General features: G+C 37.4%; 1 non-coding gene across 1 annotated transcript; it reads left to right on the top strand.

The window, feature by feature from the left end:
• The first annotated feature begins 8,267 nt into the window (after positions 1-8,267).
• LOC116269560 lies at positions 8,268-8,373 on the top strand. Its single transcript, XR_004177185.1, has one exon. It is a non-coding gene; the product is annotated as a U6 spliceosomal RNA (small nuclear RNA).
• Positions 8,374-23,073: the final 14,700 nt, after the last annotated feature.

The following is a 23,073-nucleotide window of genomic DNA, read 5'->3' as shown; positions in this document are numbered from 1 at the left end:
ATAAGAACTTCATGGGCAACAAATATTTACTGGGTGCCCACTATGTATCATGTCCTGTGCTAGGCACTGGAAATATGACGGAAAAGAGGAAATGATTCCTGATTTCAAGGAGTTTACAGTGGTAGAAGTGTGGTGGGAGGGGAAGTAAAAACAATAACAAGCAAAATATAATGTATTGTGGTGTATTGTGGTATGTTGTTGCATGTGTCTGTTTGTTCCTTTATATTGCCAGCTGGTGTGCTACAATTTGCTTTTCCATACACTTGCTGATGACCTTTGATGGGCTTCCAGTTTGGGATTATTATGAAGAAAGCTGTTATGAACATTTATGTCTTCAAGTGAACATACATTTTCATTTCTCTTGGGTTAATATCTAGGAATAGAATTGCAGAATGATATGGTAAATACATATTTCACTTCATAAGAAACTGACACACTTTTCCAAAGTGGCTGGACCATTTTGCATTCCTATTAGCAGTGTATGAGAGTCCCAGGTGCTTCACAACCTTGTCAACATTTGATATTGCCAATTCAAACAATTTTAGCCATTGTACAGGGTGTGTAGCGGTAGCCCATTGTGGTCTTATTTGCATTTCCCTCCTGATTAATAGTGTTGAGTATTTTTTAGATGTGCTTTTCTTACCATTAGTATATCTTCTTTGGGGAAATGTCTATTCAAGTCTTTTACCAATTAAAAAAATCAAGTAATGTGCCTCATTATTGAAGCTTGATATTCTTTACAAATTCTGGATATAAGTCCTTTATTTAGATATATATTTTGCAAGTTTTTTTTCTAATCTGTGTTTTGCCTTTTTACTTTCTTAACTGTATTTTACTTTCTTAACCGTATTACTTTCTTAACTGAGTCCGAGGGGTTGAGGCTACAGGGAGCTGTGATCATGCCACTGAACTCTAGCCTAGGTAATAGAGCAAGACCCTGTTTAAAAAAAAAGAGAGAGAGAGAGAGAGAGAAAGAAAGAAGAAAGAAAAAGAAAGAAAGAAAAAAGAAAGAGGAAAGAAAGAGAAAGAAAGAAAGAACCACCGTTTCCCTTTTGATACCTTAGTACTTTTATTAAAAACTGAAAACCAATTGACCATTTATGTGTGGGCCTATTTTTGAACTCTCAGTTTCATGGATCTATATGTCTATGCTTATGCTAACATCCCACTGTCTTATTTTAGCTTTACAGTAAGCCTTGAAATTGACCAGTGATTGTTCTCTTTTTTTTTTTTCAAAATTGTTTTGCTTATTCTAGGATTCTGCATTTCTACATAAATGTATTTTTTCTTTTTTTTTTTTTTTTTGAGACAGAGTCTCGCTCCATCGCCCAGGCTGGAGTGCAGTGGTGCTATCTCGGCTCACAGCAACCTTTGCCTCCCGGGTTCAAGCGATTCTCCTGCCTGTCTCCTGAGTAGCTGGGGTTACAGGAGCACGCCACCACACCTGGTTAATTTTTGTATTTTTAGGGGTTTCACCATGTTGGCCAGGCTGGTCTTGAACTCCTGACCTCAGGTGATCTGCCTGCCTCCGCCTCCCAAAGTGCTAGGATTATAGGCATGAGCAACCACGCCCCGCCTGCAATTCTACATAAATTTCTATGTAAAAAATTCAGCTTGATTTTGATTGGGATAGCACTGACTCACAATTTAGGGAGAATTGGCATCTTAATAATACCAAATCAACTGAACTATGAACATGTATGTCTCACTATTTGTTGAGATATTCTTTAATTTATCTCAGCAAAGTCTTGGACTTTTCTCTGTGCAGTTGCCTACCCTTATCTGCAGAGGACACGTTCTAGTAACTCCAGCTATGCCTCAAACTATGGAGAGTACTGACCCCTATATATCCTATTTTTGTTTAATATCTACTTACCTATGATAAAGTTGAATTTATAAATTTGGCATAGTAAGAGAGTAACAGTAACTAATAATAAAAGAAGAATTATAACAATAAACTGTAATAAAAGTTGTGTGAATGTGGTCTCTCTTTCAAAATATCTTCATATTTTTGGATTGCAGTTGACTATAGATAACTGAAAACTGCTGAAAAGGAAAAGGCTGATTTGGTTACTATATATATACTATATATACCATCATTATTTTGTTATGCTTATTTCTAAATAAATCATATCTTGTGATGCCATTTTAAACACATTGTTAAAATGTAAATTTCCAATTGTTTGTTGCTACCATATGGAAATATAATTGATTTGTGTGTGTTGACCTTGTATCCTGTGACCTTGTTTAAATTTGCTCCTTAGTCAGCTGTGGTTACTTTTTGGTGGGTTCCTTAGGATTTTCTGTATCAACAGCCACGTTGCCAGTGCATAATGACAGTTTTACATGTATATTTCCAAAGATAGGGTTATTTATTTATTTATTTATTTATTTATTATTGTACTTTAAGTTCTAGGGTACATGTGTACAACATGCAGGTTTGTTACATATGTATACATGTGTCATGTTGGTGTGCTGCACCCATTAACTCTTCATTTACATTAGGTATATCTCCTAATGCTATCCCTTCCCCCTCCCCACACCCCACAACAGGCCCTGGTGTGTGATGTTCCCCTTCCCGAGTCCAAGTGATCTCATTGTTCAATTCTCACAGATGAGTAAGAACATGCGATGTTTGGTTTTCTGTTCTTGTGATAGTTTGCTGAGAATGATGGTTTCCAGCTGCATCCATGTCCCTACAAAGGACATGAACTCGTCTTTTTTTTTATTTTTTGAGATGGAGTCTTGCTCTGTTGCCCAGGCTAGAGTCCAGTGGCACGATCTCGGCTCACTGCAAGCTCAGCCTCCTGGGTTCACACAATTCTCCTGCCTCAGCCTCACGAATAGCTGGGACTACAGGCACCCACCACCATGCCTTGCTAATTTTTGTATTTATAGTAGAGATGGGGTTTCACTGTGTTAGCCAGGATGGGCTCAATCTCCTGACTTCGTGATCTGCCCTCCTGGGCCTCCCAAAGTGCTGGGATTACAAGCGTGAGCCACCACGCCCAGCTGAACTCATCCTTTTTTATGGCTGCATAGTATTCCATGGTCTATATGTACCACATTTTCTTAATCCAGTCTGTCGCTGATGGGCATTTGGGTTGGTTCCAAGTTGTTGCTATTGTGAATAGTGCCACAATAAACATACATGTGCATGTGTCTTTACAGCAGCATGATTTATAATCCTTTGGGTATATACCCACTAATGGGATGGCTGGGTCAAATGGTATTTCTAGTTCTAGATCCTTTAGGAATCGCCATACTGTCTTCCACAATGGTTGAACTAGTTTACAGTCCCACCAACAGTATAAAAGTGTTCCTATTTCTTCACATCCTCTCCAGCACCTATTGTTTCCTGACTTTTTAATGATTGCCATTTAACTGGTGTGAGATGGTATCTCATTGTGGTTTTGATTTGCATTTCTCTGATGGCGAGTGATGATGAGCATTTTTTCATGTGTCTGTTGGCTGTATGAATGTCTTCTTTTGAGAAGTGTCTGTTCATATCCTTCACCCACTTTTTGATGGGGTTTTTTTTTCTTGTAAATTTATTTGAGTTCTTAGTAGGTTCTAGATATTAGCCCTTTGTCAGATGAGTGGATTGCAAAAATTTTCTCCCATTCTGTAGGTTGCCTGTTCACTCTGACAGTAGTTTCTTTAGCTGTGCAGAAGTGCTTTAGTTTAATTAGATCCCATTTGTCAATTTTGGCTTTTGTTGCTGTTGCTTTTGGTGTTTTAGACATGAAGTCCTTGCCCATGCCTATGTCCTGAATGGTACTGCCTATGTTTTCTTCTAGGGTTTTTATGGTTTTAGGTCCAACATTTAAGTCTCTAATGCATCTCGAATTAATTTTTTGTATAAGGTGTAAGGAAGGGATCCAGTTTCAGATTTCTACATATAACTAGTCAGTTTTCCCAGCACCATTTATTAAATAGGGAATCCTTTCCCCATTGCTTGTTTTTGTCAGATTTGTCAAAGATCAGATGGTTGTAGATGTGTGGTATTATTTCTGAGGGCTCTGTTCTCTTTCATTTTTCTATATCTCTGTTTTGGTACCAGTACCATGCTGTTTTGGTTACTGTAGCCTTGCAGTATAGTTTGAAGTCAGATAGCGTGATGCCTCCAGCTTTGCTCTTTTGGCTTGGATTGTCTTGGCAATGTGAGCTCTTTTTTGGTTCCATATGAACTTTAAAGTAGTTTTTTTCCAATTCTGTGAAGAAAGTTATTGGTAGCTTAATGGTGATGACATTGAATCTATAAATTATCTTGGGCAATATGGCCATTTTCACAATGTTGATTCTTCCTATCCATGAGCATGGAATGTTCTTCCATTTTTCTGTGTCCTCTTTTATTTCATTGAGCAGTGATTTGTAGTTCTCCTTGAAGAGGTCCTTCACATCCCTTGTAAGTTGGATTCCTAGGTATTTTATTCTCTTTGAAGCAATTGTGAATGGGAGTTCACTCATGATTTGGCTCCCTGTTTGTCTGTTATTGGTGTATAAGAATGCTTGTGATTTTTGCACATTGATTTTGTATCCTGAGACTTTGCTGAAGTTGCTTGTCAGCTTAAGGAGATTTTGGGCTGAGACAATGGGGTTTTCTAAATATACAATCATGTCATCTGCAAACAGGGACAATTTGACTTCCTCTTTTCCTCACTGAATACCCTTTATTTCTTTCTCCTGCCTGATTGCCCTGGCCAGAACTTCCAACATTGTGTGAATTGGAGTGGTAAGAGAGGGCATCCCTGTCTTGTGCCAGTTTTCAAAGGGAATGCTTCCAGTTTTTGCCCATTCAGTATGATATTGGCTGTGGGTTTGTCATAAATAGCTCTTATTATTTTGAGATATGTTCCATCAACACTGAATTTATTGAGAGTTTTTAGCATGAAGGGCTGTTGAATTTTGTCAAAGGCCTTTGCTGCATCTATTGAGATAATCATATGGTTTTTATCTTTGGTTCTGTTTATATCCTGGATTACATTTATTGATTTGCATATGTTGAACCAACCTTGCATCCCAGGGATGAAGCCCACTTGATCATGGTGGATAAGCTTTTTGATGTGCTGCTGGATTCGGTTTTCCAGTATTTTATTGAGGATTTTTGCACCGATTTTCATCAGGGATATTGGTCTGAAATTCTCTTTTTTTGTTGTGTCTCTAAAAGATAGGACTTTTATTTTGGTTTCTTGCCTTATAACATTAACTGGAAACTTGCATTGAATAGAAGTGACAAGAGGGAACAGCTTGCCTTCTTCCCAATTTTAGGATAAAATAATTCTGTTTTAAATTATGGCATTTGCTGTAGGTTTTTGGTGAATTTCCTCTATCACATTGAGAAAGTTTTCTCCTATTTCTAGTTTGCTAAGGGTTTTTTTGTTTGTTTTAGATTATGAATGGGTGTTGAAATTTGTCAAATGTTTTTCTGCACCTTTTAAGATGAAACCATATGAATCATATGGTTTCTCCTTTTTAGTCTGCTAGTATGATGAATTATATTTATTGATTTTTGCATGTTGACTCAATATTCCATTTCTAGCATAAACCCCACTTGTTCATGATGTATTATTTTATTATATGTAGCTGGATTTGATTTACTGAAATTCTGTTAAGGATTTTTGTGTCTGTGTTCATAAGAAATGTTGGTCTGTAGTTTTCTACCTTTTAAATTTCTTTTTCTAGTGTTATCAGGGTAAAACTAGCCACATAAAATGAACTGGAAAGTCTTCTTTCTTTGCTTTTGTGCAGGATTGGTTTTATTCCTTTCTTAAACATTCGGTAGAATTAATCAGTCAAGCCTCTGAATCTATGGGTTTTCTTTTTTTTTTTGAGACGGAGTCTCGCTGTGTCACCCAGGCTGGAGTGCAGTGGCGATCTCGGCTCACTGCAAGCTCCGCCTCCCAGGTTCACGCCATTCTCCTGCCTCAGCCTCCGAGTAGCTGGGACTACAGGCGCCCGCCACCACGCCCGGCTAGTTTTTTGTATTTTTAGTAGAGACGGGGTTTCACCATGTTAGCCAGGATGGTCTCGATCTCCTGACCTCGTGATCCACCCGCCTCGGCCTCCCAAAGTGCTGGGATTACAGGCTTGAGCCACCGCGCCCGGCCGGGTTTTCTTTGTAGAAAGGTTTATGACTACAACTTCACTTTCTTTAATATAAATAGGGGTGTTTAAATTATTTCTCTTTGAGTGAGTTTTAGTTGTTCTGATCTTTCAAGGAATGTATTTTTATTGAATTTGATCAATTTATTGTTTTAAATTTATTCATAACATTTCTTTATTATCCTTTTAGTAGGGCATAGAAATTGTTCATTCTGGGTACTTGTAATTGTGTGTTCTTTATCTATTTTTCTTAAGTTGGCTAAAGATTTACCAGCTGTGTTCTAAAAGACTGGCTTTTATTTTCATTGATTTTCTCTACTGTTTGTCCATTTATTATTCTATTGATTTCTGGTTATTTCTTCCCTTCCGCTTACTTTGGGTTAAATTGTTCTTTTCTATTTTCTTAAGGTGGAAACGTAGACATTTAGTTATAAAGTTTTCTACTTTCCAACATAAGTATTTAAAGTTATCAATTTCTGGCCGAGTGTGGTGGCTCATGTCTGTAATCCCAGCACTTTGGGAGGTCAAGCCGGTTGGATCACCTGAGATCAGGAGTTCAAAATCAGCCTGGCCAACGTGGTGAAAACCTGTCTGTACTGAAAACACAAAAATTAGCCAGGTGTGGTGGCGCGTGCCTGTCCCAGCTACTCAGGAGGCTGAGACAGGAGAATTGCTTGAATCCGGGAGGTGGAGGTTGCAGTGAGCCAAGATTGTGTCACTGCACTCCAGCCTGGGTGACAGAGTGAGACTCAGTCTCAAAAAAAAAAAAAAAAAAAGTTATAAATTTCCTTTTTAGCACTGCTTTAAATGATTCCCAAACTTTTTATTTGTGTGGGAATACGCTTTCATTTTCATGCCATTCAAAATATTTTCTTATTTCACTTGTGATTTTTTTATTGGTGTCAGAGAATATATTTTAGAAATTAATCCTTTAAATTGTATTGAGACTTGTTTTATGGACCCAATATGGTCTATCTTGATAAATTCTCCATGTACACTTGAAAAGAATGTTTATTCTGCAGTTGTTGGGTGAGCGTTTTATAAATGCCAATGAATTTAAGTAGTTAGTAGTGTTGTTCAAGTTTCATGCATCCTTACTGGTTTTCTCCCCACATATTTTAACAATTATTGAGAGAGGAGTGTTGAAGTTTATAACTGTACTTGTGTCTATTTCTTCTTTTACTCTCAGTTTTTGCTTCATATATTTTGAAGCTCTGTGAGCATTGTTGTGTTTTCTGATCCGCTTCCCATTATGATCCCCTAATACGAAATCTACTTTGTGTAATATTAATATAGCCAGTTCTCTTACTTTTGCTTAATGCTTGCATGACATTCTTTTACTTTTTTGTAACATTTTCGGGAATGTTTTGTTATTCTTTTTTTAACCTGTCCGTGTCTTTATATTTAAAGTCAGTTTCTTATTGACAATATACATATAGTTAGGTCTTGCTTTTTCATCCAATCTGACAGTCTTTTGATGGAGTGTCTACACCATTTACATTCAATAGAATTATTGATATAGTTGGGTTTTAATTTACCATATTGATATTTGTTTTCCCTTTGTCCCATCTATTTTATGTGTTCTTTTTCCTTTGTTCCTTTATTCATTTGTATTAATCAAATACTTTTTAGATTCTACTTTCTCTCCACTATCGGCTTACTAGCAATACTTCTTTTGTATGGTTTCTTTTTAGTGGATGCTCTAGGGTTTACAATATTTAACTAATCACAGTCTACTTTCAGATAACATTGTATCATTTCACATGACATATAAGAAACTTACAACAGCATACTTTCATTCTGCTCCTCTTGTCCTGTGTCATAGTTGTAACATATTTTACTTCTATGTAGATAATGAACCCCACAGACTTTGTTATGTTTGCTTTAAGTAGTCAAATATCTTTTAAAGAGATTAAGTAGGAAAAAAATGTTTTTATATTTGCCATTTTCAGTGTTCTTTATTACATTGTGTGAATTAAGATTTTCATCAGTTATTTTCTTTCTGACTGAAGAGATTCCTTTAACATTTCTGCAGTTCTGCTGGTGATGACATAGTTGTTCTCATTTTACTAGGAACATCTTTCTTTTTCATTCTCTTTTTTGGTACAATATGGTTACATTTATAATATTGGAACATGTATGTTTAAAAATGCATGGAGTACTTGCTTCAGCAGCAATAATACAGACAAAATTGGAATAATACAGACAAAATTGACTTGGCCCCTGAACAAGGATGACACACAAATTCAAGAAGAGCTCCAGATTTTTGTATTTAATGCACTAAACTGTGCACTTAAAAATAGTAGATTTTATGTTATATATATTTTACCACAAAAAAAAAACCATAGACATGGATCTAGAAATACACATATAAAACTGTTAATATTGGCTTACTCCTTGGAAGAGGAGATGGGAGTGAAAGATAACTTTTAGGATTTTTAAACTCCAATTTTTAAACTGTTATTTGGAAAATTATTTCAAACATAAAAAATTTGCAAGAGTTTACTCAGATTCACACATTGTTAACATTTTACCCCATTTGCTTCACTATTCTCAGTCTCTTTTTATATATACATTAAGAATACATCATCTATCTCTGCATATGTATTTGTGTGTAAACTAGATATATGTATATATAGTTATATATATGTATATATATTTATGAACCATTTGAGGGGAAAATACTCAGCATATTTCCTAAAAATAGGGATTCTCCTTATAACCACAGTACACTTAACAAATACAGTACATTTAGCTACTTTTTCTTTTCTTTTCTTTTTTTTTGAGAGGAAGTTTTGTTCTTGTTGCCCAGGCTGGAGTGCGATGGTGCAATCTTGGCTCACTGCAACCTCCCAGGTTCAAGCAATTCTCCTGCCTCAGCCTCTCAAGTAGTTGGGATTACAGGCATGCACCACCATCCCAGACTAATTTTGCAGTTTTAGTAGAGACAGGGTTTCTCCACGTTGATCAGGCTGGTCTCGAACTCCCTACCTCATATAATCTGCCAACCTCGGCCTCCCAAAATGTTGGGATTACAGGCGTGAGCCACCGCGCCCAACCACTTTTTCTTTTTTTAATTGACAAGTAAAAATTATACATATATTATGGTGTACAACATGTTTTGATATGTGTATATACTTTGTGGAATGGCTAAATAAAGTCATTTTGCATATGCATTACCTCACATACTTTTTTGTGGTGAGAATACTTAAAATCTCTTAACAATTTTCAAGTATACAATACATTGTTTTAAGTTATGGTCTAGATGTTCAATAGATTTCTTGAACTCATTCCTCCTGTTTAGCTGAAATTTTGTTTCTTTTGACTAACATCTTCCCAATTACCACATCCACAGTCTCTGGTAACCATCATTTAACTCTTTGCTTCTATGAGTTTGACTTTTAAAAAATATTCTAGACATAAATGAGGTCATCAGTTTGTCTTTCTGTGCCTGGTTTAGTTCACTTAAGATAACGTCCTCCACGTTCATCCATGTTGTCACAAATGACAAGATGTCTGTGTTTTTAAAGGCTGAATGGTATTCTGTCGTGCATATACACATTTTCTGAACACTTGGATTGATTCCATATCTTGGCTATTGTGAATAATGCTGCAGTGAACATAAGACTGCAGATATCTCTTCAATACACTCATTTCATTTTCTTTGGATACATACCCAGAGGTGGGATTGCCGGATCATATGACAGTTCTATTTTTAGTTTTCTGAGGAATGTTTATACTATTTTCCACAATTGATGTACTAATTTATAGTCCTGCCAACAGTGTGCAAGTCTTCCCTCTCTTCTACATTCTTGCCAATGCTTGTTATCTTTTATCTTTCAGGTAATAGCCATCCTAACAGGTGTGAGGTAATTTCTCATTGGGGTTTCAATTTGCATTTCCCTGATGATTAGAGATGTTGAGCTTTTTTTTTTTTTCTCTTTGAGACAGAGTCTCACTCTGTCGCCCAGGCTGGAGTGCAGTGGTGCAACCTTGGCTCACTGCAACCGCCACCTCCTGGGCTCAAGCGATTCTCCTGCCTCAGCCTCCCAAGTAGCCAGGATCACAGGTGCCCACCACCATGCCTGGTTAATTTTTGTATTTTTAGTAGAGACAGGGTTTCACCATGTTGATCAGCCCAGTCTCAAATTCCTGATCTCAGGCAATCCACCTGCCTCGGCCTCACAAAGTGCTGGGATTACAGGCAGGAGCCCCATGCCGTGGCTGAGCATTTCTTTTTCACATACCTAGTTAGTTATTTGTATGTCTTCTCTTGAGAAATGTCTATTCAGGTCATTTGCTAATTTTTAAATTCAGGTTATTTGTCTTTTTACTTTTGAGTTATTTGAGTTTCTCACATATTTTGGAGGCTGATTATGATTTGCAAATATATTCTCCCATTCTGTAGGTTTCTCTTCACTCTGCTAGTTGTTTTCTTTGCTATGCAGAGGTTTTTAGTTTAATGCAGTCCCATTTGTCTACTTTTGCTGCCTATGTGTTTGTGGTCATATGAAAATAATTATTGCCTAGACTAACGTCATAAAACTATTCCTCTATGTATTCTTCTAGTTTTACAATTGTAGGTTTTATATTTAAGTCTTTAATCCATTTTGAGTTGATTTTTGCATATGATATGAGATGAGGGTCTAATTTCAATCTTCTGCATGTGGATATCCAGTTTTCCCAGCATCATTTATTAGAAAGACTATCTTTTCCCCATTGTAAGTCCTTAGTATTTTTTTTTAAAGTACATAGACTATAAATGCATGGATTTATTTCTGGGATTTTATTCTGTCCCATTAGATTATATGTCTGTTTTTATACCACTACCATGCTGTTTTTATTACTATAGCTTTGTAGTATATTCTCAAATCAGTTACTGTGATGCCTCCTGCTTTGTTCTTTTTGCTCAAAATGCTTTGGCTAATTGATATTTTTTGTGATACGTAACATTTTAAGGTTTTTTTTCCTATTTTTGTGAAAAATGTTATTGGAATTTTGATAGGGATTACAGGGAACCCGTAGATCACTTTGGATATGGACATGTTACGAATTTCAATTCTTCCAGTCCATGAACATGAGATGCTTTTCCATTTATTTGTGTCTTTAATTTCTTTCATCAATGTTTCCCTCCTCTTTAATTTTTTTTGGAAGAGCTTAAGGATTGCTATGAGTTCTTTAAATGTTTGGTAGAATTCAGCAGTGCTTTTCTTTGATGGGAAACTTAACTACTGATTCAATCTCCTTACATGTTGTTGATCTGCTCACATTTTCTGTTTCTTCATAGTCTTGTAGGTTGTATATGTCTATGAATTTATTCATTTTTTTCTATGTTATCTGATTAGTAAACTTAATATTGACACAATACTTTTATCTAATCTGCCACTGGTATTCCAATTTTACTGATTGACCCAATGAAATGTTTTAGCATTTTCTTCTCTCATGTACAGGATCTAGCCTCTGTTCAGGGATTGAATTTAAGTGTCATGTCTCCTTAGTCTCCTTTAATCTGGAACTTTTTCTTTATTTTTCTTTCCAAAATGATGTTGACATGTTTGAAAAATGGAGTCTGGCCCTCCAACAACTTTTAACTAAAACATCCATTTTTTGCTTGTCTGAAGTTTCTTCATGGTTGCGTTTAGGTTATGCATTCTTGGCCAGAATACTACGTGAGTTTCTGCCTTCACAATTGCAGGCACATAATACCCATGTGCCCCTCATTGGTGATGTTAATTTGTTTTTTTAAAAATAAATCTTCATGTTTTATTTTTAAAATATCATTTAAGTTACATTTAAATATGAAAATCAAATAATATTAAAAATCATTCAGAATATTTAATAGCAACCTGAGGAGTGACAATTTTGGAAATCAGCTTAACAATTTCATGAGGTATCTGGTTTTACTCACTTGAGATATGCTTTTGTTAGTACAGTGCATAGATTTTTTTTTGCCACATTTTGTTCACTCATTTTCATGTATATGAATATACAGTCTGTAAAATACTTACAAGTAGGCAAAGTAAAATGCAAAAATCATATTTTTAACTTGTCTTTTACCTCTTCATTATTTCCTTCCAATTTTAAATTATTTTTTGTATGCAGCCATTTGAGGTTTTCTAGACACATACAAAATACACACTGAATATAGTTTTTGTTTTTTTTTTTAAATGGAGTCTCACTCCATTGCCCAGGCTGGAGTGAAGTGGCACAATCTCAGCTTACTGCAGCCTCCACCTCCCAGGTTCAAGCAATTCTCCTGCTCCAGACTCACGAGTAGCTGGGATTACAGGCACCCGCCATGATGGCTGGCTAATGAAATATGAATTTTTAGCTAAAATATCACAGCATATTTTTCTTATCATCGTATATGCTTACTGATAATTTTTGCTGAATTTTGAATGTCAGATTGTATATTTTTACTTCATTCTTTTTCCCCAAGTTGTTACTAAAGTTACACATACATACAGAAAATGCAAAAAATTATACATGTTCATCTCCAAGAACTTTCACAAACTGAACACACCCATGTGCCTAGCACTGAAATCAACACACAGAATGTCAGCCACATATCAGAAGTACTTTTTGCTGCCATCCAGTTCTCAAGAGAGCACCCACTGTTTAATAGCACCACAGATTCATTCATTTTGACAATTTTATAAAATGAATTGTAAAATTCATTTTATATTTTATGTAAATGGAATCATGAATATGGACTCCCTGGGGTATAGCTTGCCATTAGGCCTGTGAGTTTCCTCATTGTTGTGTGGGTTCTGGTTTGGGTATTTCTGTTGCTGTCTAGTGTTCCACTGGGTGCAGATACCATGGTGTTTATCCATTTTCTTGTTGATGGACATTTGGGTAGTTTCCTCCACAGAGCTCCTATGACTCCTGGGACTAAGAACATTTGAGAACCTATCTGCTATAGATGTTTGTGTGAAGGGGAACAGGGTAGCTACATAAATAGCTTCAGTAGATGCTGCCACACAGTTTCTCAGTGTGATTTCATTTAAACTCCACCACGTGTACATGAATGATCTGGTTGCCCCATGGACTTGCCAGGACTTGATATTGCTCTTTTTCATTTTAGCTGAACTGGTGTGTGTAGAATGGTATCTCATCATGATTTAAATCAGCATTTTCCTGAAGATGAAGAAGTTAAACATCTTTTTATATTTCTATTGATGATTTGGATATTCTTTTTTGTGTAGTGTCTATTCAAGTTTTTCACCCACTTTTCTAATAGGTTTTCAGAGTTTTTCTTTTTAAGTGGTAGGAATTTGTTTTATATTCTGGCTTTCTGTGCTTTATGGGACATATATAATGCAAACAGGTCTTAGTTTGTGGGTTTCTCAATTCCTTCTTTAATGACATATTTTGATGAGTAGTAGCGTTTCACATTCTTTATCATGATCAAGTTATTCTTTTTACTTTGTATTTAGAATTTTATTGCATTAAAACAATAGTTTTTCCACTCAGATGTTGTAAAGCTGCTTTTCTATCTTTTCCTTATAAAAGCCATTCTTCTTTTATATTTAGAACTGACATGAGGATTATAAGAAATTAACAAGAGGAGTCCAGGAAAGTGTGATTAGTAAAATGGAAGAGAGGCTAAAAGAAAATGTCCTAATAAAAGCAACCGATGAACAGCAGAAAAGTTAAACAGAGTTTAAATGACACTTGGGACACAATTAGTGGGGTGGATATGGGAACTCCCTGTACTCTCTGCTCAAATTTTGCTGTGAACCCAAAAATAAAAATAAAGTTTATTAATTAATAAAAAAAGAAAAAAGCTAGAACTGAGGGAATAATTAACCTTAGAAAAGGAAATGCACAAACATGTTCTCAATAGATAAAAGATTTCAAGCCGGTTTCAAAAAGTTTGATGTACGTGGAGGAAAAGAAGTACCTAGGAGATAATATTGAGCTACATCCTAGTCTGAAAACCAAAGATAGTGAGAAAGACCGCTTACAGCTGATATCTCAATATATGCAGGGCCATTTAAAATACAGTTGTTTTTTTTTTTTTTTTTTTTTTTTTACATCAGTTCCAAGTTCACAGCAAAACTGAGCAGAATGTAGAGCTTTTCTGTGTACCTCCTGCTCCCCACATGCACAGCCTCCCCCGTTATCAACATCTCTCACCAGAGTGGTACACTGGTCACAACTGATGAACTTACATGGATGCATCATTGTTACCCAAAGTCCATGGTTTACATTAGGGTTCAGTCTTTGCTGATTCCTGCAGAATGGGTCTTTACTACGATGACAGGGAACTGGTTATTTTCCAATAGTAGCACTCCCTGCTCATTTACCATTTGACATTTAGGATCCTACTTTCAGCAGGAACCATCCCTAATCTCTAGTTACTGAAGTATTTATCATCGCTATGGACTCATGGAAAACTATTTTTTCAGACTTATAATTCACTACTGTACTTCAAGATTTTGGTGTTCAAATTGCCCTGGATTTGACTAGTGAAGCTCCTCCAAGCCGGCTCCTGTGTTCTTGTGATATATGACATTCCTCCATCATTTTGAGCACTTCCTTAATATCTGGTGTAAAGAGATCATCCAAGCTTTTCTTGTAGCTACCTTCCCCAGCCCCGAATTCAACCATTTCTATGTTGTGTCTTGGTTCCTTTTAATGGAAAAAGGTATCAGAGAGCAAGCTCTGGATGTGAGGCATGCTCATTGCTACTGGGGAATCTTTGCTTCTTGCACCTTTCAGATGAGTGATCTAAAAAGTCAAAGGATATTTATACTTCTTACCTGCAAACTTATATACCTACAGACATATATGCATATACATAAATACATATACATGTGAACATGTACATATTTTAGAATTCATGAGTTCACAGCAATAATTTTCTTTTTCTTTTTTTTTTTTTTTTGAGATGGAGTCTTGCTCTGCCACTCAGGCTGGAGTGTGCAGTGGCGCGATCTCAGCTCACTGCAAGCTCTGCTTCCCGGATTCATGCCATTCTCCTGCCTCAGCCTCCCAAGTAGCTGGGACTACAGGTGCTCACCACCACGCTTGGCTAATTTTTTATATTTTTAGTAGAGATGGGGTTTCACTGTGTTAGCCAGGATGGTCTCGATCTCCTGACCTTGTGATCCACCCACCTTGGCCTCCCAAAGTGCTGGGATTACAGGCGTGAGCCACCACGCCTGGCCAATAATTTTAATTTCTATCTATCCTCGCAGGGTTCTTTCTTTTTTTCTTTTTTTCTTTTTTTTTTTGCAGTGAAAACTCTAGATCCCCAAAATGACGTATTTATATATTTACTCACTTGTATAACACAGCTAAAATAGTTTCAGAATTGCTTCATGCTTTCCACTACACAGAACAGACCTCTGAGAAAAGTTCAGGAATTCTGATGTCCTCTCTGCCCAATTATCCCATCATGAATGGAGGGTGGTCAAATATTGTTTTTATACCCTGCTAATATTAGTGAAATATTGTATTTATATGCTGCTAGAATTAGTTCTTTTTCTACTTTCCATCTGAGTGGTTATACTAGTCATCTAATTGGGTTGATTTCAGTTTGCTCTTCATTTTATTTTCTTCAACTGATTCTTATTAACTTAATTATTTTTTTGACTATGTAGAAGGTTGTCATGTTTCCAAAAGAAAAACTGTACAGAAAAGTCTACTTGTACAAGTGCCACTTCCTCCCCAGTTCCTAGTGCCACATTCCCTTTATACATTGCCAACTTTGTGGTTTTCTGGTTTATCCTTCCTTTTGTACTTCTTTTTGTAAAGGCAAAGAGATATTGATGTGTTTTCTTATTTTTCCTTCTACTTACTAATGGAGAATGCTATGTATGCCCTTTTGAAAAACAGCTTTATTGAGGCATAATTTACATAGCATACAGATCACCCACTTTCATTATGCTGCTGGAAAAGCTTTAGTAAATTCATAAACTTTGCAGCCATCACCACAATTTAGTTTTAGACCACTGCTGTCATCCATAAGCTTCTCTCATGCCCATTTGCTGATGGTTTCTACTCCCAGCTCTAACACTAGGCAGCTACTGATGTGCATTCTGTCTCTATAGATTTTGCCTTTCTAGACATTTCATAAAGGTGGAATGATATGATATGTGATCTTATGTATCTGGCCCTTTCGCTTGGCATAATGCTTTTGAGGTTCGTTTATGTTGTTGGACGTATCAGTATTTCTCCCCATTTTATTGCTGAATAATGCTCATTTTATGGATATACCACCATTTGTTCTCATGGCAGTGAGTTTTTGTGAGATCTGGTCCTTTAAAAGTGTGTGACGCCTCATCCCTCACTGTCTTTCTCTTGCTTTTGCTTTCACCAAGTGAACTGCCTGCTCCCGCTTCACGTTCCAACATGAGTAAAAGCTCCCTGAGGCCTCCCCAGAAGCTAGGTGATGTTGGTGCCATGCTTGTACAGCTTGCAGAACCATGAGCCAATGAAACCTCTTTTCTTTATAAATTACCCAGTCTCAAGTGTTTCTTTACAGTAATGCAAGAATGGCTTAATATAATAGCTGATGGACTTTTGGATTGGTTGTAATTTTTTATTATGATAATGCTGCTATGTGTGCAAGTCTTTGGACAGACGTATGTTTAGATTCCTTTTGGATTGATATCTAGGAGTGCAATTGCTGGATCATATAGTAAGTGTCTGTTTATATTTTGAAGAAACTGCCAAATTGTTTTCCGAAGACGCTGTATCATTTTACATTCCCATCAGCTATGTATTTATATTTTTACATTAATTGTAAGCAAGTGGATTTTCATAAACTTGCTGAAAACTCTTATCTTAGATACTGCCACATAAATGTCCTTGGATTTTTGCTCATTTTTGACTTAAGCAGCCTTTTTCTTCATGAGTAGTTCAAAGATAAAATAAGTTTTAACTCAGAATAAATGCAAGAAAAAAAAAGACCCAGAAAATGGTTTTCTCTTTCTTATTAGAAAATGGAAAGATACAGATGACATTATTAAGGGAAGGACTTTCTAGCTTCAGTCTTGAAAAATAAAGGTGTTTTGCACTAGAAACCTGAATTTACATTCTCTTCTATGGTAAGGTAAGAAGTGATACTAGTTTATGGAAAGGGGTACGTCTTTTAAAAGATAGATATCAGGAAAATGGACTAAAGTTAGGATAGGGCCACTAACTTCATCTTTTGAGGAATCAGAAGATTATTTGATAATCTAAAGTTTTTATTTTATTTATTTTTTGAGACAGAGTCTTTCTCTGTTGCCCAGGATGGTGTGCAGTGATGCGAACATGGCTCACTGCAGCTTCAAACTCCTGGGCACAAGCAATCCTCCCATTTCAGTCCTTCAAATAGCTGGGAGAATAGGTGCCTGTCACCACGCACGGCTGATTTTTATTTTGTAGAGATGGGGTCTCACTGTTTTGCCCAGGCTGATCTGAAACTGCTGAGCTCAAGCGATCTTCCTGCCTCGGCCTCCCAAAGTAAAGATTTTAAAACGGAGAAAACAAAGTTCACAAGTTGTTATTTTTTTTTAAAGAGCCATTGTAGTGGTGGCAAAAAGGCAATGCTAAAAATAAATAATAATCCTGAATATCTTGAATTAGCAGCTGCTAATTCAGCACTTTCACCCACAGTGGGATGAACACCAGATTTTCCTTCAATGCTCTAAAATACAACTGGACAAAATTACAGCCTCTTGAGAACTAAGTGTGCTTTTTGGTGGCCATGATTAATGACATCACCCACATGGTACATGGGGGATATCACAGGCATCAATGTGCACCCCAGGAAAATCACTATCAGCTAACAGACTATCAGTTAACTTGTAAATTAACTTCAGCTAAATTTTACAATAAGGAAAGGTTATATTAAAAAAATCTTTTTACATCCCTTTTCAATGTTTTTTTCTCTGTGCTTCTGATACTCACCTTTTTTGCCCCAACCCAAGTGCATATTTCATGCATCATTTTATTGGGTCTGAATTCAGCCAAGATATCTATCTGTATGTGCATATGTATATATACCTATATAAACACACATACATATAGCATTATATACGTGTGTATATACATATATAGCTGTAAAACTCTTTGATAAAAGTTTCACTTGAAGTTTTCTTAAGCATGCACCTTGTGCTTTGGGGAAATGAACAAATATTTGGGCAGTAAGGGGGTTTTCCTAATACCCTTCAAAATACATCACATGGGCAGGTAGTTACTTTCTCTTGGGCCCAACGCTCATGAGGTACATAGATACGTGACTTACTGGGTCTACAGCTTTTAAGTTTGTAGTCTTTAAGAAAGAGGGGCTGGGAGTGATGGCTCATTTCTGTAATCCCAGCACTTTGGGAGGTTGATGCTGGCAGATCTCTTGAACCCAGGAGTTCTAGACCAGCCTGGGCAATGTGGTGAAACACCATCTCTATAAAAAATACAAAACTTTGCTGGGCATGGTGGTGCACACTTGTGGTCCCAGCTACTTGGGAGGCTGAGGTGGGAATATCGCTTGAGCTCAGGAGTTCAAGGCTGCAGTGAGCCATGATTGTACCACTGCACTCCAGCCTGCGTGACAGAGTCAAACTGTCTTAAAAAATTAAAAAAAACCAAAAAACAAAAAACAAGAGTCAAATACTTCCTAAGATCTTAGACTATATCTGAATAAACTGAGTGAAAATATTTTATATGTCAGGACAATTATCTGTCTAGCTATCCATCCATCCATTTATCTATCTATTCTACCTATCTAACTATCTATTGGTCACCTGTAACTCTACGGAGACATAATTAAATGCTGAATAATTAAGAAAGGAGGAAAATGAAGGGATAGCATAGTAGGTGCCCAGGAGGAATATATGATATACATAGCTGGCAAGATGTGCCTATTCTGTTGTGCTCATTTTAAATTAGCATTCTGTATAGTTTCCTTATTAGAAATCATCTCTCCCTAACACACACACACACGCGTGTGCCCCCATGCACATGTACACACCACATTGATTTTTATTCTTCCTTTTCAAAGTTCACAGCTGTTCTATTCAACAGAAGAGAGGATATTGGAGAAATGCTATAAAAGAAACATCAAGATGTTAGTATTTCTGGTTTTTTGGGCAATGTGTTGATTTCAAGAATGGTCCCAAGGTGTTCATGACTGCCTGTGTTCACTCTGGGCTGGCCATGTGACTTGTTTTGGCCAATAGGGTTGGTAGCAAACATGATGCAATGGACGGTAGAAAAATAATTAATGCACACCTGGGACACTGGTAACTCCCATCTTTCCCTCTTTGTTCTTTATTTTCCTATCTTCATACAAAACAGCAACTTTTACATTTGCAGTAAAAACAATGGCAGTTGCTTCTGCCCTCCATTTAGTGGTGTGTTGGTAAATGTTTAACCTCTAGTTCTCTCAGAAATTAAAAAGCACTACATAGCGAGACCTCATCTTTACAAAAAATTAGCTGGGCATGGTGGCAAGTGCCTGTAGCCTCAGCTACTTGGGAGGCTGAGGCAGGAGGATTGCTTGAGCCCAGAAGTTTGAGGCTGCAATAAACTATGATTGCACTACTGCACTCCAGCCTGGGGGACAGAGCAAGACCCAGTCTCTAAAATGAAAAAAGTGGGGTGGGGGGAAAAAACCACTGATGTGCTGATTTCTGTGGTGTAAATACTCCCACTGTGGTTAATTTCAAGCTACCAATATCATGTCACTTCATATGGAGATGGGAAGTCATCATTGTATAGCATTTCCGCTGAACCCACAGAATAAACGTAAATAACTATGAGAGCATCGGTAGTAGTCAAAGGTAGGAAAATAACTAGGAAATAATGAATTCTGAATATTTATTAACTTTGCTATTAATATGATTTATTTAATTGTACATTTATGCAATTTAGTTTTTTTTTTTTCTTTTTTTGAGACAGGGTCTCACTTTGTTGCCAAGGCTGGAGTGCAGCGACACAATCTTGGCTCACTGCAACCTCCACCTCTTAGGTTCAAGAAATTGTCCAGCCTCTGTCTCCTGAGTAGCTAGGACCACAGGTGTGTGCCACCATGCCCAGCTAATTTTTGTGTTTTTTTGTAGAGACAGGGTTTGGCCATGTTGACCAGGCTGCTCTCGAACTACTGAGCTTAAAGCGATCCACTCACCATGGCCTCCCAAAGTGCTGAGATTACAGGCATGAGCCACTGTGCCTGGCCCAATTTAATTTTTAATAATGGTGGTTTAACAGCTAGTTCTCCAAATTCTGGTACATTTAATAATTGGTTTGATATGGTTTGGCTGTGTCCCCACCCAAATCTCATCTTGAATTGTAGTTCCATAATTCCTATATGTTGTGGGAGGGACCTGGTAGGAGATAATTGAATCATGGTGGCGGTTTCCCCCATACTGTCCTCATGATAGTGAATAAGTCTACGAGATCTGATGGTTTTATCCAGGGTTTCTGCTTTTGTGTCTTCCTTATTCTCTCTTTGCTTGCTGCCATCCACGTAAGATGGGTCTTGCTCCTTCTTGCCTTCTGCCATGATTATGAGGCTTCCCCGGCCATGTGGAACTGTAAGTCCAATTAAACCTCTTTCTTTTGTAAATTGCCCAGTCTCGGAAATGTCTTTATTGGCAACATGAAAATGGACTGATACATGGTTCTCACAAGTCAGTGTGAATTGGCTCCAGCACCTTCTGTATCTCATCTTACCATAGCAACACTGACGTCTACAAAAAGGAGAGCCTGGGGCTCCAGGAGTCACTCTATCAGGGAACCAGGGTGACATGGGGAGGCTCACTGGTGGGGTGGGGGAGGACTCTGGATTAGCTAGCATCACTGTTGTGTTTTCACTGAAGGGTTTTCTGCTACATTTAGATTGTGTATCTTCAGATTCATAGGAAAGGCTGATTATATGGTGTATAGAAACCAGCTTAAAGGAACACCCTTGTTTCTTGTGACTTAACTCTTTTCCCTTTCAAACTCCTATTGGCTACTCCTGTCTAAAATGATCCTCATCCCTAAATAATGCACACTCAGTTGTTCTGTTTTCTAATATTTCTTTCTTTAAATCAGGAGTGGGAGAATATTGGCCCTCAGGTTCTTTCTCAACTATCTATTTTTAGCATGACGTCCCCATGGATAATTTCTTCACTTATGCTCTAGTTGTGCAAATGTTTCATTGTTTAGCAGCAACAAATTAAAACCCCATAGTTTGGGGCTGTTATGCTTTATGTTCCTGGCTTATCTGAGCTTATCTTTCTCTCTTTTCCCTGTCTTTGTGTGGATTTCTCTGTATCTCTTTCACCACCTGGTCTTCCCTGTAATTTGTCCTTTTCTATTCCACTCTCTGGGTCTTTTAAATAGTCCGTAATATAGAATGAATGCTTACATTTTGATTATTATTATTTTTTTAAATTTACAGATAGGGTCTCGCTCTGTCACTTAGGCTTGCATGCAGTGGCATGATCCCAGCTCCCTATAACCTCGAACTGTTGGCCTCAAGTGAGCCTTCTGCCTGGCCTCCCAAAGCACTGGGATTACAGGCATGAGCTGCCAAACCCAGACTATTGGTTGTTTTTATGAAATCAAATATACTATCCCTCTTTTTTTTTTCTCTCTCTCTCTCTTGTTTTTTTTTTTTTTTTTTTAAGACAGAGTCTCACTCTGTCACCCAGGCTGGAGTGCAGTGGTGCAATTACAGCTTACTGCAGCCTCAACCTCCCCAAGCTCAGGTGATCCTCCCACTTCAGCTTCCTGAGTAGCTGGAACTACAGGTGTGTGTCACCATGCCTGACTAATTTTTATATTTTCTGTAGAGATAGGATCTTGCCATGTTGCCCAGGCTGGTCTTAACTGCTGGGCTCAAGCAATCTGCCTACCTCGGCCTCCTGAAGTGCTGGGAATACAGGTGTGAGCCACCGTGCCCAGCCTGTATTCTTTTATTAATTTAAATACTATGTGAATGGTGTATGTTCTGTCTCAAATTTTAAAAGATGGATCTTATTTATGAGTTCCTTGATAGATTTTCGAGGGGGTGTCAGTTCCTATTGAGACAGAAAGGTAATTTTTCTACATTCACCTTGAACACTTTATCATATTCAGCTCGAGAGAATACTACCCACTGATGAACTAATAGAAGAAGTAGAAAACCAAATTAACAGAAAAACGCTTTAGGGAGCTGGGACAGAGTAGTATCATAATGTGCTATCAATATAACTTCAAGCCATTTTACCAAAAATTGAAAAAAAATAAACCCTGGAGACATTGTAATACCCCAAATTCTATAAAGCACTACAATGTGAACCAGCCAGTAACATTGAATCTAACTTCTTCAATAGCTCTGCCCTGGACCTGTGTACTGTTCTTTTTTTTTTTTTTTTTTTTTTTTTTTTTTTTTTGAGATGGAGTCTCGCTCTGTCGCCCAGGCTGGAGTGCAGTGGCTGGATCTCAGCTCACTGCAAGCTCCACCTCCCGGGTTCACGCCATTCTCCTGCCTCAGCCTCCCGAGTAGCTGGGACTACAGGCGCCCGTCACCTCGCCCGGCTAGTTTTTTGTATTTTTAGTAGAGACGGGGTTTCACCATGTTAGCCAGGATGGTCTCGATCTCCTGACCTTGTGATCCGCCTGTCTCGGCCTCCCAAAGTGCTGGGATTACAGGCTTGAGCCACTGTGTGCTGTTCTTTAACTAAGTAGCAAAATAGATGGCTCAAGTGGTAAGATGCACGACCCATCTGTGTTTGAGTCAGGGGGAGCAGCTCCCAGCTGGATGGCTCTAGAAGTGTGAGAATGGCGGAGAGCATTATCTACTCACAGATGCTATACTAACAGCCAAAGAGGGGCCTGTTGTTTAGAGAAAGAAGCTATTTTTAAAGTTTAACACAACCGGAAAGTTTTGACTCTGCAAGATCAGGAAGTCATATTTCATTTTGATGAGACCCTAGCGGAATTCTCTGTGCACGCTCAGAATCATGTTTTAGAAACTAGAAATATCCACAAAGGAAGCGATCA

This window comes from Papio anubis, chromosome 11 (genome assembly GCF_008728515.1).
Source record: "Papio anubis isolate 15944 chromosome 11, Panubis1.0, whole genome shotgun sequence".
NCBI lineage: Eukaryota > Metazoa > Chordata > Mammalia > Primates > Cercopithecidae > Papio > Papio anubis.
This window is presented reverse-complemented; position numbering and strand designations above follow the sequence as displayed.